The sequence below is a fragment of the Falco cherrug genome, chromosome 15 (genome assembly GCF_023634085.1).
Source record: "Falco cherrug isolate bFalChe1 chromosome 15, bFalChe1.pri, whole genome shotgun sequence".
Lineage (NCBI taxonomy): Eukaryota > Metazoa > Chordata > Aves > Falconiformes > Falconidae > Falco > Falco cherrug.
In genome coordinates, this window is record NC_073711.1 from 12,755,282 (window position 1) to 12,769,332 (window position 14,051).

Here is a 14,051-nt window from a genome sequence, read left to right on the forward strand (position 1 = left end):
GGTTGCAAAGTCCACAGGCTGAGAGGGAAGCTTGAGGCTATTACATGCATCTGGGATTTGCTATATCTGCCTCCAGCTCCTGCCTTGGCTGCAAGCTTCATCTGGGCCAAGCTGCTCTGTTGTACGCCCTAAGACCCCAATCCCACTCACAAGCCAGTTTCAAATTTTCAAGGGAATCTAGATGCCTACGGAGGTATCTACCTCCTTTCCAGGCTTCATGGTATCTGCCCTGGCTTTTGAATTGTTTCAGCCTCTTTATGTACCTTGGGATAGGAGGGACAGAAGTGACACTTGTGCTTGAAAATCCCTGTGGGCCAGCGGTAGTAACCCAGCGCCCTGTGTGAGCAGCGCACCAAGGCAATGCCCCCTGCCCTGGAGAGCCCAGGGAGGGGAGCAGGGCTGGGGCGAGAGGATGCTGGTTGCTTCTTCCCTGTGGCAGGTGGGGTTGGAGCTAGGCATGCCACAGCAGCCCCAGCGCTGTTTCCACTGGCTCCTTCTCCCCAGGTTCTGCTCATCAGCAGGTTGCAGCGGCTGCTGGACGCATGACGCAGAACGAAGCTGTGAGACTCCGCTGCTGCCAGCACCGCTGACACGTCAAGCACGTGCGCAGTGCTGTGGGTGTCTAACTAGCGCTGCAGCTCGCTGCTTGTCAGAGCTTTGCTTTCCTCACCCGTTCAGGCTCTGTCTCTTCACTCCATTGCTGTAGATGATTCCTTTCATTCCCTTCAAGAGGCCTCCTGCTGCCTCTTAAATCTTTTCCCTTCACCTCATTTAAATACAGCAGTCCACTCCAAAACTTGATAAGGTTGAGTGAGTGCAGTAAAGATTATGTCTTCAAGAAACACTTTCCCTCTGGGCCAGGAGGCTGCGGATTGCTCTCCTTGTGGGGGTGCCAGGACTGGTGAAGGGCAGGCAGATGGCAATGGGACAGTGCTGCTCCCCTTTGGCCAGAGCCCTGCCATGGACATTTGGGATGCCTGGGGAATGACCTCCCAGGGCACACAGATCCTTAGGGGGGCCTTGTGTTGTTCAGCTGGTGCTGATGTGAGCCTTTTTCACCCTTTCGGGCAAAAATGGCTTTCTTTGTGTGCCACTGGAGGGGGTGAAAAGCCTGTGGGCGAAGCTGCCAGCACTTGGATTTCTGGTCTCCTGCCAGCTGCAGCATCTGCATTTCTCCCTTCCTCCTGCACAGCTGCTCCTCAGGCTGGCTCACTGTCCTGTAAGCGATGATGGAGAGAAATCTTCCTCTGCAGTTAGCACTTTTGGTGCAGTTGCAGCCGGGTGCCTAGCCGCTGGAGAGTGCTGGTTTCACAATCGCAGCAGGGGCAGCTGTGTTGGGTCTGGCTGAGATGGAGTTAATTTCCCCCCTACCATCCCTCACAGTGCTGAGCTTGTGCTGGTGGCTGGAGTGGTGCTGATAACACAGGGTGCTTTGGCTGGTGCTGAGCAGCGCTCCCACAGCATCACGGCTGTCTCTCCAGCATTGCCCCCATCACCGCTAGGCTGGGGGTGGGCAAGGTCTTGGGAGGGGACACAGCCAGGACAGCTGACCCAAACTGACCAAAGGGATAGTCCATACCGTATGACTTCTGCTCAGCAACAAAAGCTAAGAGAAAGTGTGTGTGTGTGTGTGCATTAATTATTATGACGTTTGTCTTCCAGAGCAGCTACTACAGGTACTGAAGCCCTGCTTCCCAGGAGGTGGCTGGACATCACCTGCTGATGGGAGGTAGAGAATAAATCTTTTGTTTGTCTTTGATTCTGCACACAGCCTTTTGCTTTCTTGAACTGACTTTATCTTGACCCACGACTTTTTCCATCTTATTTTCTCCTCCCCTGTCCTGCTGAGGAGGGGAGTGATAGAGTGGCTTGGTGGGCACCTGGCATCCAGCCAAGGTCAACCCACCACAGGAGTGTAATCTCCATTCATTGCTTTATTAGTGCTGTAACTGCTTTGGGCTACAATTACCTTTAATTACTGGTTCTGCTGGGCTGGTTGTGCTTCTTCCAGTGAACTTGGGTCCTTGCTCCCAAATAATGAAACCACTTACCATCACTTATCTTTGAAATCAGAGCTTTTATTTAGCTGGTACCTTCTGTTCAGCCTGCTTCTCAACACCTGCATGGAGAAAAGCCACACAATCATGCTGTTCACAGAAGGACTTGAAAGCTATCCTCTAGCCCTGCTGCTGCAGCTGAGCTGGGACACGGTGTCAAGAACATAATGTCCCATAGCATTTGCCTTGCTGTTGAGCTTGGTTGTGACAGTTCCTTTGCTCTGTGTGTAGTTATAGAGCGAAAAAAGCCTTCAAGCTCATACAAAGTCATTAAGGTGCACATAACCACCAAGCAGAGGAGGGAGCAGCAGAGAGTCCCCCTTAATACGTGAATGTGAGAAGAGCTCTTGACCTCTCTTTCATGGGGGGTGAAAGGCAGAGTACAGCGAGGGGAGAAAGCGTGTGGTCAGGGTCCCAAAGAGCTGGAGACTTCTTCTGGAAATGAGTGCTGTAAACCAGAAAATGGAGTTGTTTACCCTGAAATCATTATTGCTTGGATGTAACACCAGCTGAAGGGAACTGGGAGCAGCCCTGGCCTGTCCCAGCCTGTTGTTCCTCTGTACACACAGCCTCAGGAACAGAAACTGCTGCAGCAAGTTATTTTCAGTGAACAGCAGCTCCATCACCAAGAGCTGTGCTCTCCCCAGCACTGCAGAAATGGAGACAGCAGGCGGGGAAATTGTCTTTCCCACTCATCCCCTCCCAATGATTATGGCTGTGGGACAGCTGTCTAGAGCGACAGTGTCTGGAGGACACTGTGCCTTAAAATGAGACACGGCACCATCTCCCCCAGTTGCTCTTTTGACCCTGAGTGACACGCATCTAGCAGAGAGGATGCCTTCCCCCTTGGCAAGCCCAGCCATGCTGCATCATGTTGGAGCTGGTGAGTGACTGAAGCCATTTCACACCATTTCCCACGTGGGAGGAGTGTTTCGGGCTGCAGCAGGAGAGCATGTGTCCAGAAGATGCTCTACAGCTGGCTGGCTGGCTCTGCAGAGGACCACATACCATGCTGTCTGCCTAAGCATGCTGCATGCAGAATGAGATGCCAGTGAGAAGGCAAAGAGCCCTCTCATCTAATTATCACTGCTATATTTATACATGAGATAGAGGAGGCAAGCAAGAGACACGCGCTGGTGCTGGGAATTCAGTGGCCTTAGGTGGGCTAACTGAGAGACAGGGCACTCAGTTTGAGGTTGGTTTTATTTTTCCTTCTGCACGTAGCTACTATCCTTTCCCTTGTCTGCCTTCGGGGCTGGAGTACCTGCAGTGCTGGTAGGAAGCTATCAGGGAACCGGGGCGTGTGTCCCTGGGCAGGGGCCAGGAAGGACCTGGTGCGATACAGGAGGGATGCAGGGACCAGCAGGCAGGGCCAGACAGCAGAGGGGGACAGCCTGTCTTACCGTCAGGGTTTATAATAACACCCTTTTGGTGCTTGCCATGCATGGAGTTAAATGAAATGCACCATTCTCTTGACCAGTGTTTCAAAATGCCAATAAGGGATTAGAGTGTGCTCCAGCCCTGCGTACCTGGGTGCTGGCAGCAGGCAGGGGAATGAAATAATTGATTGCTTTCTTCCTGTGATCCAAAATGGTTTCGATGTCAGGCCATTCATTGCGGTAGCTGGAATACTAACACAATTCATTTGAGCTGCAGCCCCGCAGATCGGTGGCTTTACTAATGGCTAATCCGGGATGATGGATGAGCTGGGGGGGGATGCTACTGCTGAGTAAGGAGAAGGCAGTGAGAGGGAGGCAGCAACAGGATGGGACCCAGCAGGCAGTGTCCCAGCTGTGTCCCAGCCAGTATGGGAGCTTGAGGCAGAGGCAGTGGGCAGGCAGGTTGGGCGAGCATCCCAGTCCCCTCTGCTCAGGGCGGTTGTGAGACGGGTAACATCAGAATTTAACTGCCTGATATTTGCCAGGTCTGGACTAGAGATTAACAAAGAGATGTCAAGTCTTCTCTCCATCCTTCCTGCAGCTCTTCTTAAAAATTAGATTTGTTTATTTCTTTCTAATTAAAACCCCGGGGTTGCCACCATCCTCAGGTAAACAAAAGGCAAAGCTGAATGCAAAAGAGAGGGCAGCAAGAAACAATAAGATTAGTGATCCCAGGGGATAGAAGTCATGCTAATTAGCAGCAGACAGAGCCTGGAGTGCTTCCCAGCACAACAGCTCAAGTTTCCCATGGATCTGGTGACTTGTCCCACTTCCCCAAGCAGAAGCACGTCACTGTGTTTTGGGAGTGTTGGTCCTGATTTGCACCGGGCTGAGTGGGAGGAGAGGTGCTGACTGTGGTGCCCCTTCCCTGATGCAAGGCAGGGGGAAGAGGATGCCCACAGGGAAGGTTTGACTGCATCCCACCCCCAAACCATGGCTTGTGCTCAGGATTACAGTTCGTGGCAAGGCTGGTGGCTCAGGGAAAAGGACTCCTGGGAGGAGGACTGGGGCTTGTCAGACCCCTGGTTTGATCTGCATGGAGGGGACCTTGCTGAGCTCTCACAACAGCACTGTTCCACCCAAAAAGCAGCTTCCACATCTGCATACACGTGAACAGATCGACTTTAAATGGTTGCAGATCAAGAAGGAGCTTCTCTCAGTTATTGATCGCCTACTGATTACTCCAGCACTTGGTATTCAGCTTGTAAATAAGATTACAGGGTAAATGTAAAAAAGAAGCAGACATTATAAGATTCTGCTCATTTACAATAAGCTCAAAGAACTTTTTACCCCTCCCCCCCGCCTCCAGCTTTATTACGAAGTCCAATAAAATACCCTGGGGACAAGAAGGAAGAGAAAGGAGTGATTCAAAGGGAACATCAAAAGGCACCTCTATCTATTTTAGCGTGTCAAATAACAGGCACAGAGAGATGCTCCCAGCCAAATACAGCAGCTGAAGAGAGTGCAGCAGCCTGGTACCCTCCCTGCTGTCCCTGGGTTGGCTCTGCTCAGCCCAGGGCATCACCTCCTCCATGCTGGACAGACAGACCTAACCCTGTGCATTTTTGTGAGATCTCAGATAAGTTTCTATTTTGATGGCAAAGATATGAAGTGTTAGATGTGGATTTCAATGCAATAGGCTGCTCTCATGGTTTTCAGCCCATCTCTGCAAAAGAGGAAAAAACCAAATGCTTTGCAGCTAAAAATAATGTATTCCTCTTCTTTCTCCATGCTGCTGCAGTGCTCTACCTTGGGCTCCTAGCAGTGCCAACTGCCCTGGATCTACCAAGACAAGCTGAAGGAGACTGTGATTTAATGGCAGGACATTTAAGAGCTGTGCACATCTTTGCCAGCCCTGGAAGCATCAGTCTTGTGATATCAAGTGGCTGAAGTAAGCCCCAGCTCCTGGAGTCATGGGAATTATTAATGATTTTTAAATCTGAAAGAAATGTAGCCTTTTCCACTGGATGGCCACAGGAGGTTTCTCCCAGCTCCATCCTCTGAGGACAGGGAAAACATTTCCCTCCTCTGAGCAGCAGCCAGGACATTGCCACAGGGAGCTGTGCAGGCACTGTCCAAAAAGCAAGGATTCTCTGGACTTCCTTTATGGCTGCTGCTGCTTTAAGGAAGGGAACAATCTCCTTGTCTTGAGTTAATTTAGGACCTCCAGGTGCTCCAGCAGCATGGTTCAGGAGTGGACTTTCCCCTTTGCCAAAGGATGCGTTGCTCTGGCTTTCCTGTGTGGGGACTCAAGGAGACCTGAGAAAATTTGATCTAAATTTTGCTTTTCCTTGTGAACCTTTACAGAGATCTGTCCTTGGCAGGAATTATGCCAAGTTATTATCCTTCAGTGTCGTGTCAGGGAAAGCTGTAACCCACAGCGTGTCCCTGTCCCCAGAAAGATTTGGACCCCTCCAGCACTTGGAGCAGCTCATGCCTTTGCTGCTGGCAGTGGGTCGTCTGCGCTGTGCCCCTGCCGCGGTTTCACACCATGTCTTAGCACCAACGCTGAGCACAGAGTGCTTTTGCAGTGAGCAGTGGTCCTTCAAGAATGTAGCTTTTAAATGTAGCAGGATTGACTTGAAAACCCCAATTCATTCATTTTTAAATATCAGCTCTTGGATTCTTATCCTCTGCTTCTAGGTGTGTATTCCTAAGCCTCCCTGGGTGTTTATGAGATCCTGAAATTTAATCCTTAAATAATACATTAAAAATTCAGTTCCTAGTGCAGGCCTGTGATTTTGGAAGCTGAGGTCTAAAGGAAAAAAAACCAAACCAAAACAAAACCAAAAACATCATGAGACGTGTGGTAAGACAATGAGAAGCAGCAGCATTTTGAGGCAGTGAGATTGGGACATCAGAAGCTCCATGATGATCCCAGTATGGCAGTGCCAGCCTGGAGCATTTATAATGTTGATTGAAAGAGCATGATGCTGAGTGATTTTGCTGCAGGAGGAGCCAGGGCTGCAGCACTGGGGTATGCACAGAGTCACTGCTGTGAAGGACTGGGCTGGGATGGCAGTGTTGACACCCGGCTGTCTGACCTGGCTGGGCAAAGCCAGCCTCAGCAGCCTCTGTGCTCCAGCAGCCTGTGCTCTAGTCTTGACCTCTATGCATTAGAGACTGCCACAAGCCCTGAAACACAAGGTGTGAGGTCTCCTTGACTTTTGGAACCCATTATCGGTGACATTAGTGCATATGTACGCCTCTGCTTGGGACCTGCAGTAGTGCCAGCCACGTGCTTCCTGCGGACTCCACACTTTCCACTGCATGGACTGATGTTCCCCTTTTAAACATCTTAAGGGGAGGCAAAATCCTCCACTTTCTTCAGGGGCAAGGACTTCTGTTTCTGATCCACAGACCCAGGGCATCCATGGATTTCTGCTTGGGGTAAGGGAAAAGGTAGTGTCTGAAGTCTGTACATGCGTGGAGTGAATTTCCAGAGGGGATTGTGCCTCCTGGGGAAAATTCAAAGGCATCTACAAGCTTCTCACATGCTTTCTGGCTGCCAAGGAATGGGGCAGTCCCTGAGTCATGGAACCATTGGCATGAAGCTTCCAGATATTTGCAAGCCCAGCCCTTCTGCCTTCATGTGTTTTCAAGCCCATGGTCTCATCCAGCTGCTGGGCAATCTGTGTGCTTTCAGCAGACCACCCAAAAGCCCACCCACTACCCAAGGACTTCACGGTCCTGTTGCTGCTGGACTGGAATGGTTGGGGAGGAAAGCCTGCGGTCACATTTCGCCAGCGAGAGAAGTTCTCTCCAGCCTTCAAAAAGCATAAACCACCTGCAAGAATTCACATCCATCTGATGAAAAAAATGTCACCTCCTATCCAAAAAGGTAAAAAGACAATAAAAAGTTATAAGCAACTCTGAAAATGACTACTGAGAATAGAAATATGTGTGTAACCATGGCTTCCTCTCTGGAGTGCATGCCTGAAATACAGATGCCTACTGCTGCCCCTGCTGTGCAGGTGCCTGGGAAGTAGCCCAGGAAGATGCTCAGTGCCTGGGACTGGATATGATGCTGGGGGTGGTGGCACCCTCATCCCAGGGTGGGAGTCCCTGTGCCAAAAGTGGGGAGCGCTTGAGCAAGGCACAGAGGCATGAAAGCCCAGGAACGCTTGTGAACCCCTGTCCTAATGCTGCTTGCGTGAGCCCAAGCCTCTCCTGGGGTGTGCCAGAGCCAGCCCCCTTCCCGGTCCTCAGTGAAGGGGCCTTCCTGGTTGATATTGTTCCCACCAGTCCCCTGGGAATACAGCTGTAGTCCTCCTGGGACAGGCAAAGGTTACTTCTGACCCCAGATGCATCTTTCCTTTCAGCCCACTGCCTACCTGGTGCCCTTTGGTTCATGTTGGCAGAGAGAACCTGGGACCAGGGGCTCGTTGCACACAGCAGACCCACACATCCTGCTGCCCCTGAAGGGTCCCCACCGTGGAGGCAGGGAACTGGGGCACAAACACGTGGCAAGACTGAGAATGCCAATATCTGAGCGCCTTCAGTTCCTTCCTACAAATAAATCACTGCATGACTCTAATTATCGTGCTTGCCCTGGGTACACACCGGCTTATTATGGAAAATGAGTGTGGAGGATTTATTACTGCTGATCCTTGATCTTTCATTTTTGATATTAAAACATGTTTAATTCATTGCAACACAGATTAAAATAAGGCAGGCCACAGGCAGCCTCTGCTTTCTCTTTGGGAGAATTTGGTGGCCGGGGCTCCAGCAGCACTGCCTGTGTTGCGAGCTGGACCGTGCTGGCTCCTGCGCCCTTCCATGCTGACTGCAAGTCCGGGTCTGGCTGGATCATGTTTGATTTCACCACCACGCTTTCTCTGACTGTAGATCTGTGGTCGTTCAGACACCAACACTAGAGAGACAGTGTTGTAAATGTGTTATTTTCCCTGGACAGGCAGGTTATAGCAGAGCCTATAACCCCGTTAGATGCAACAGGAGTGAGAGGTTTCTGAGATTTTAAGTTTTCATAAAGAAATGTCCACCTCTGCCAGTATGAAGCAGCTCTCACTTTCAGAAAATGTCTTTTTTATGCTACAAGAGCCTTTGGCCTTCAGTGCCCAGTTTGCATTGAATCTTCAACTATCTTGAAAGCATTTCTTACACAGCCTGAGGGCATGCTGCAGAGCTGAAACCTTTTTTGCTTGTTTCGCTCTTAAAGACAGCAGCACGGTACAGCTTCTGCAGGGCAACAGCATCCCAGCCATGTACACAGGGCCTTGGCAGCTGCTCTTGGGCAAGCAGGATGCTCAGCAGCCACAGGAGCCAAGCTAACGGCCCCTGCTGCCCACAGCTGTCAGAGGCACACAGGAGCATCAGTATCCACCATCAGGGCAAAGTCATACCCAAAGAGGGGAGCACGTACACACACCCAAACACCTGGACTGGCAATGCATGTGCATTCTGGCAGAGCATCTCCTGGGACCACTCAGCTCTCAGCCACCAGGTCCTGAAGGGTTGTGTGAGGCAAGGGAGGGAACAGACATGGCCCAGGGGTGAGAAGACATGGAGTAGGCATGTGTCCTCTGGGTCCCCGTAGCCAGGGTAGCACAGGCCAGATGGGGAAAAAGCCGAGGACAGGGGGAGGCAAAACCAAGGCCAGGAAGCCCTGGGCAGGAAGGCTCCCTGGCTGCACCGGTGCTGCCCCATGCAGCACTGCCCTGGGCCGGGCAGCCCAGCTTCTCGCACACACACCTTCCATGACCACACTGAGATCAGCACCAGGAGTGAACCAGGCATATGCTGGCAGCATCTGCTCCTCTGGTGTTACAGGAACGATCCACATCGGCTCCATTCATCCAACAAGGTGCTTTTCCCATTTCCCCTGATGTAAAGCTGCCGAGTACATATCTGGCTGCAGCTCAGGCGTATGTAAAGTGCAGCTCATACAAAGCAAAGCAACGGGGAAGCAGCAGCTACACTGAATAATTCATCACCCCCGGAGACCACGTCCCCTCCCATGAGCAGGTAGTGCACCTTGTCACTACAGCCCAGGGTGGAGGAGGGGGATGTCACCTCCAGCTGGGTGCTGCCTCTGGCTGGGGGAGGAAGGAGGGCCTGCACTCCCCGCTTTGCCAGAGCATGTCCAGCTCTGTGGCATTGGGCCACCCCTCCCGGCGTAGCTGTGTACAGCTCCACAGGTTGGACAGCCTCTAAACCACCCATGAAATACAGAGTATGGGATCCATTCCTCTGATTGCATCCGGCCAGCACATGTCTGCATTTTGGGGTGCATGGGGAGGGGGGACTCCTGGAGGAAACCCTCCTTGTTAACCAGCCGGAAGAAGAAAGCATGGGCAGGCTGGCAGCAGCCCAGCTGCTTACTCTTCCAGTTGATGGCTCACCTCTTGCTTCCTCCCGTCTCAGCTCAAACAGAAATTGCTCTCTGGTGCATGAGAGCATTTTGTCTGCCCAGGCCTGTCCACAGCTCTGCAAAGCCCGCTCTTCTCCTGGTGATGCTGATGCACATCTGATGGGAGTGGAGCTGGTCCAGCCACAGGGCTGGGAAGGCTAAGAAAGGGGAAGAGAAAAGCGCAGAAAGTAAAGAGAAACGGAGAGAAACAGCTTGGCTCACACCAGCACCTCCTTCCTGCACCTCTCTGGCTCCAGTGGCTCCCTGAACTGGGAGAGAGGCCAGCCAGCACTGCGCCCTTGCTTGCAGATGTGCTGGCGGGACAGAGGCCACAGGATGCACCCCAGAGGTGTGTGACAGGAGGCACACTGAGCCCCAGACCTGCCCCAAGGGAAACCTGCTGCCTGGGCACCGTGCTGTCCCACGGCAGGGACAGGGATGAGGAGGTGGCAGTGCTTTGCATCACCATGGCAACCCGCAGAGGATGGGTCCACCATGCATATCCTGCATCTCAAGGATGAGCCTTAGCAAATCAATAATGCCGGCAGGGACAGTGACGGGCTGAGACAGGGTTGGGCTGGAGGTCCCCTGCTGTGGGGCTGGGGACAGGAGTGTCTCTGCCCTCTGAGCGCCTATTTGCTAATCAACTCGGGAGCAATTTTGCCCCGTACCAAAACGGCTAAGCCAGAGGTGCTGTTTCTGTGGCTGCAGCAGCCCAGCCCTGATGGGGGCACTGGTGTTTCTCTGCACCCATATTTCTTCCCCGACTCCTGGGAAGTTTCTCTCCTGATGAGGCTCTCGGTGGAGCCTCGTTTAGCACACTAATTGAGAGACTGCGTCATACTGAACTGATGGGAAGCTGGCGTGCCCCACGCTGATGGAGCTGGCTGATTAGAAAAATGTTCTTGCATTTCTAACGCAGCAGAGGTTTGGGCCAAGAGCTCCTCAGAGGAAATCAGCAGCTTTGAGATGCTCCTGCAAAATGCAGCGTTTCTTCCCTGCCAGGCAGCTCCAATGGGATCCCCAGCTCCCATCCTCACGCTGTGGTGTGACACATGTGTGCCCCTATCACGGTGCCTGCCAGTGATTCATGGCTCCTTTGCACCTCCACTCTCCCATCCCATCATCATGGCTCTAACGGGACCAGAGGATGGGTGGGACAGTGGGGCTGCCCAGCTTTACCCCTGCCTTTTCTGAAGCCACAGGTCCATTTGCACCTGCTGGAAAAGGAGGCTTCAATGAGCCCCATTTTGGGAGAAAGCCATGGGGGCTGGGTACAGGCAGTGCTGCCTGTTGGGTTTCCCACCACACTCCTGGCATCTGCCTGGAGCTGAGGCCCTGCCTGGTCAGCCCTGCCTGGCCCCAGGGAGCCACTCTGCCCTGACATGTCCCTGGGATACAGTGCACATCCCAGGGCTTCCCAGATAGCTGTCATGGACACAGTGCTGTGCCTGAGGCTTCCCCAAAGCAAAGACCAGTGGTGAGCCCACATGTGATGAGTCTGTGCATACTCAGCATGAGGCAGTGCTCCCCACACCTGCTGGTGTCTGCCAGTGGTTGCCCTTCAGTCCCAGCTGAACCACGGGACCATTTAAAACATGGGCGAATGTGCCATCACTCCCTAGCAGCAGCTGGAGCCTGTGGACAGCCCGCTGTGCTCACTTGCCCTTGCTCAGGGACCTTTGACTGCAGATGCCAGCCAGACACCTGGCCATACCTCCCCTCGCCGGCTCTGCCCCGGCCACCACTCACAGCCTTCCCCAGTGCCCACATTTATTTGGGGTTGATATGTGCTGTGGCAGAAAAGCCATTAAGGTGCTCTTGTTAGTACAGAAGGAAAGAGGTCTGCTGTGCGCCCATGGCCACTTTAGGAAGCCAGGATAAGGGCAGTAAATAAGGTTTCACTCTATTACAATGATTGGAAAGTCTTGAACGAGAGCAGCAGGCTGGCAGGGCTGCAGAGAAGGTAGCCTCCAAGGGGCAATTGCTGAGCAGCAATCTGCCAGCACGGCGCTTTGCTCTGCATTTATCTTTCTGCTGAGCCAGAGATGGTTTCAAGCTCCTTGTGCTGCCCAGGGTGTCTGAGGTGGCCACGGGTGCCTCTGGGGTCCTCCTGTGGGACAGAGCAGGGTGGAGGTCTCCCCCAGCAGCAGAGGTCTGGCATTTGGCTGGGTTATGAGCAGAAAATCTCTTCTCAGGGATCATGAGGCAATGTAAAACACAAGAAGGGTCTATCCTGCCACAGGTGGTGTGGAGCCAGAGCAGCAGCTGTCCCCAGCCGGGATGCAGAGGATGGTAGAGGTCTTCTCTCCCACTGCCTCCCTTCCTGACCTCAGTACCTCCATGTGCCAGCTTCATCCTGTGCGCAAGAGCAGCGCAGCTTTCCTCTCCTGGCTGGGTGTTGGGAGACTTAAGTCATTACCATTAATGAAGCGTGCCTGGCTCTGCTGCAGAGGCACGGCTCAGCTGAAGGTGCCTGCAGCCCCAGGGAGCTGTTTGACAGAGGAGTCGTGCTGTCTGCACCAGACGGTTATAGCCCTCTGTTTCCCCTTTTGTTGAGCCACAGCCAGGCTCACTCACAAATCAGGCTGTAAGGTCTCTGGTTAGGGTTTTTGGGGTCCCCAGTCTCTTACAGCATGTCTGACAGCTCCAGTACCCCTGCAACGGGCCAGGCTGGCAGCAAGTACTGATCTTAGAGGGTTGCTGCCCCAGAGACACAGGCTCTCTCCCACACCATCAGGAAAGGAGCAATGCACACCCAAGCCCTTGCAGTGGTTAATTCATCACTCTGAAGGGCAATGCCAGGTGTCTAATATTAGACTCCCACCTCCTTATTTAGGTATTTCAATAAATACACTAATTTGCCTCTTCCTTTCTCCTCTCTGGTACTGCTCAGCACCCAGAAGCTTCTAGGGAGGTGCTCTGTTCTTGGGCATGTTGGCGTGATCCAGCAGCACCAGGTGTAAGCAGCTCAGATCCTCCTGTATTCCTGATTTACCCTGAGTAGAAGTCAGGGTCTGGAAAAGGAGGAGCTGCAGCAGTTCCCCAACCCCTGCAGGGGAGAGCCTTCTTGGTGCTTGAAGGAGCCTGGTGGCTGGCAAGTGTCTGTTTCAGCAGCTATTAATTAGCATTATAAATAAGCAGCCTGGTACCCAGCCTCAGCATCACCAGGGTGGGCTTGAGGATGCGCCTCTGCCTGGTTATGTCCCAGTGGGGTTCTGATACACCAACGTGGAGCCCCTGTAGCACCTCCCTGCTGCACGTGGCCTCCCCAGCCCCCAGGAAGGACTGAAGTGTTTTGACCCCTCTCAGTTCGATGAGAGGTAACTGGTGCAGCAGGAACATGGACACAGCCAGCAGCATGGAGACCTAGCTGGGGCTATAGCCCGGTGTAAAGGGAGAAACAGAGGTGAAGTGATGCCATGCTGGTCCCTGCCCAGGGATGCTCGCTGTGGAGGGACCTGCTGCTCCCTCCCTGTGCCTGGGGAGATGGGTGACTGCCTGGCAGATCTTTGTGTGATGCTGTGGCTGGAGTGATCTGCCTGCGCACATTTCATTGTACACGTGTCCCATTAAGAAAAAGATCAGAGTTCCCGGGAGCTAAAAATAACAACAGGCAGCAGTGTTTGGCCAGGAGATGGTAAGGGAATGCGGGGGTGTGGAGCAGAGGGTGTAATTCCACTGCCGGCTACTCCAGTAACAGGGCATGGGGAGAAGGGTAATGAATCAAGCCTGCCATCGCAGAGGTAAATCGCTGCTGAATGAGCAGCACGCATGCCGCAGTAATTCAGCTCTGTGCTGCATTGCTCCTTCTCTGATCCGCGGGGGGTACAGGGTGCTGGGGGGGAGCGCAGCCGTGCCCCAGGGGTGCCCTGGGGCTGTGCCGGGGTGCAGGGGGAAGGGGCAGAGCTGCCTGGCTGCTGGAGGCTGCGTGCTGCCAGGATGCCTCCCAGCAGACAGCAGCGTTGAGATGCTGGGGCAGCAGCATCGCAGTGAGACAGGCTGTGAGCTGTAGGGCCCTGTAATCTAGTAGTGACAGGGCTGCTTTCAAGTATGGCAACCTCTGGTGCTAAATGAAAGAGTGCAAACACAGACTCTAATTACCACAGCTCCTCCAAAGCCAGCTCTGCCTGCTCTCCCCAGGCTAGCAAATGTCTCCATCTCCTTTCCATGGTCAAATCAAAG

The 14,051-nt window shown here is 53.0% G+C and overlaps 1 long non-coding RNA gene across 1 annotated transcript; it reads left to right on the forward strand.

Moving 5' to 3' along the window:
- The first annotated feature begins 1,347 nt into the window (after positions 1–1,347).
- On the forward strand, positions 1,348–5,769 carry LOC114016056 (uncharacterized). Its single transcript, XR_003560328.2, has 2 exons — positions 1,348–1,729; positions 5,238–5,769. It is a non-coding gene; the product is annotated as an uncharacterized LOC114016056 (long non-coding RNA).
- The last annotated feature ends 8,282 nt before the right edge of the window (positions 5,770–14,051 follow it).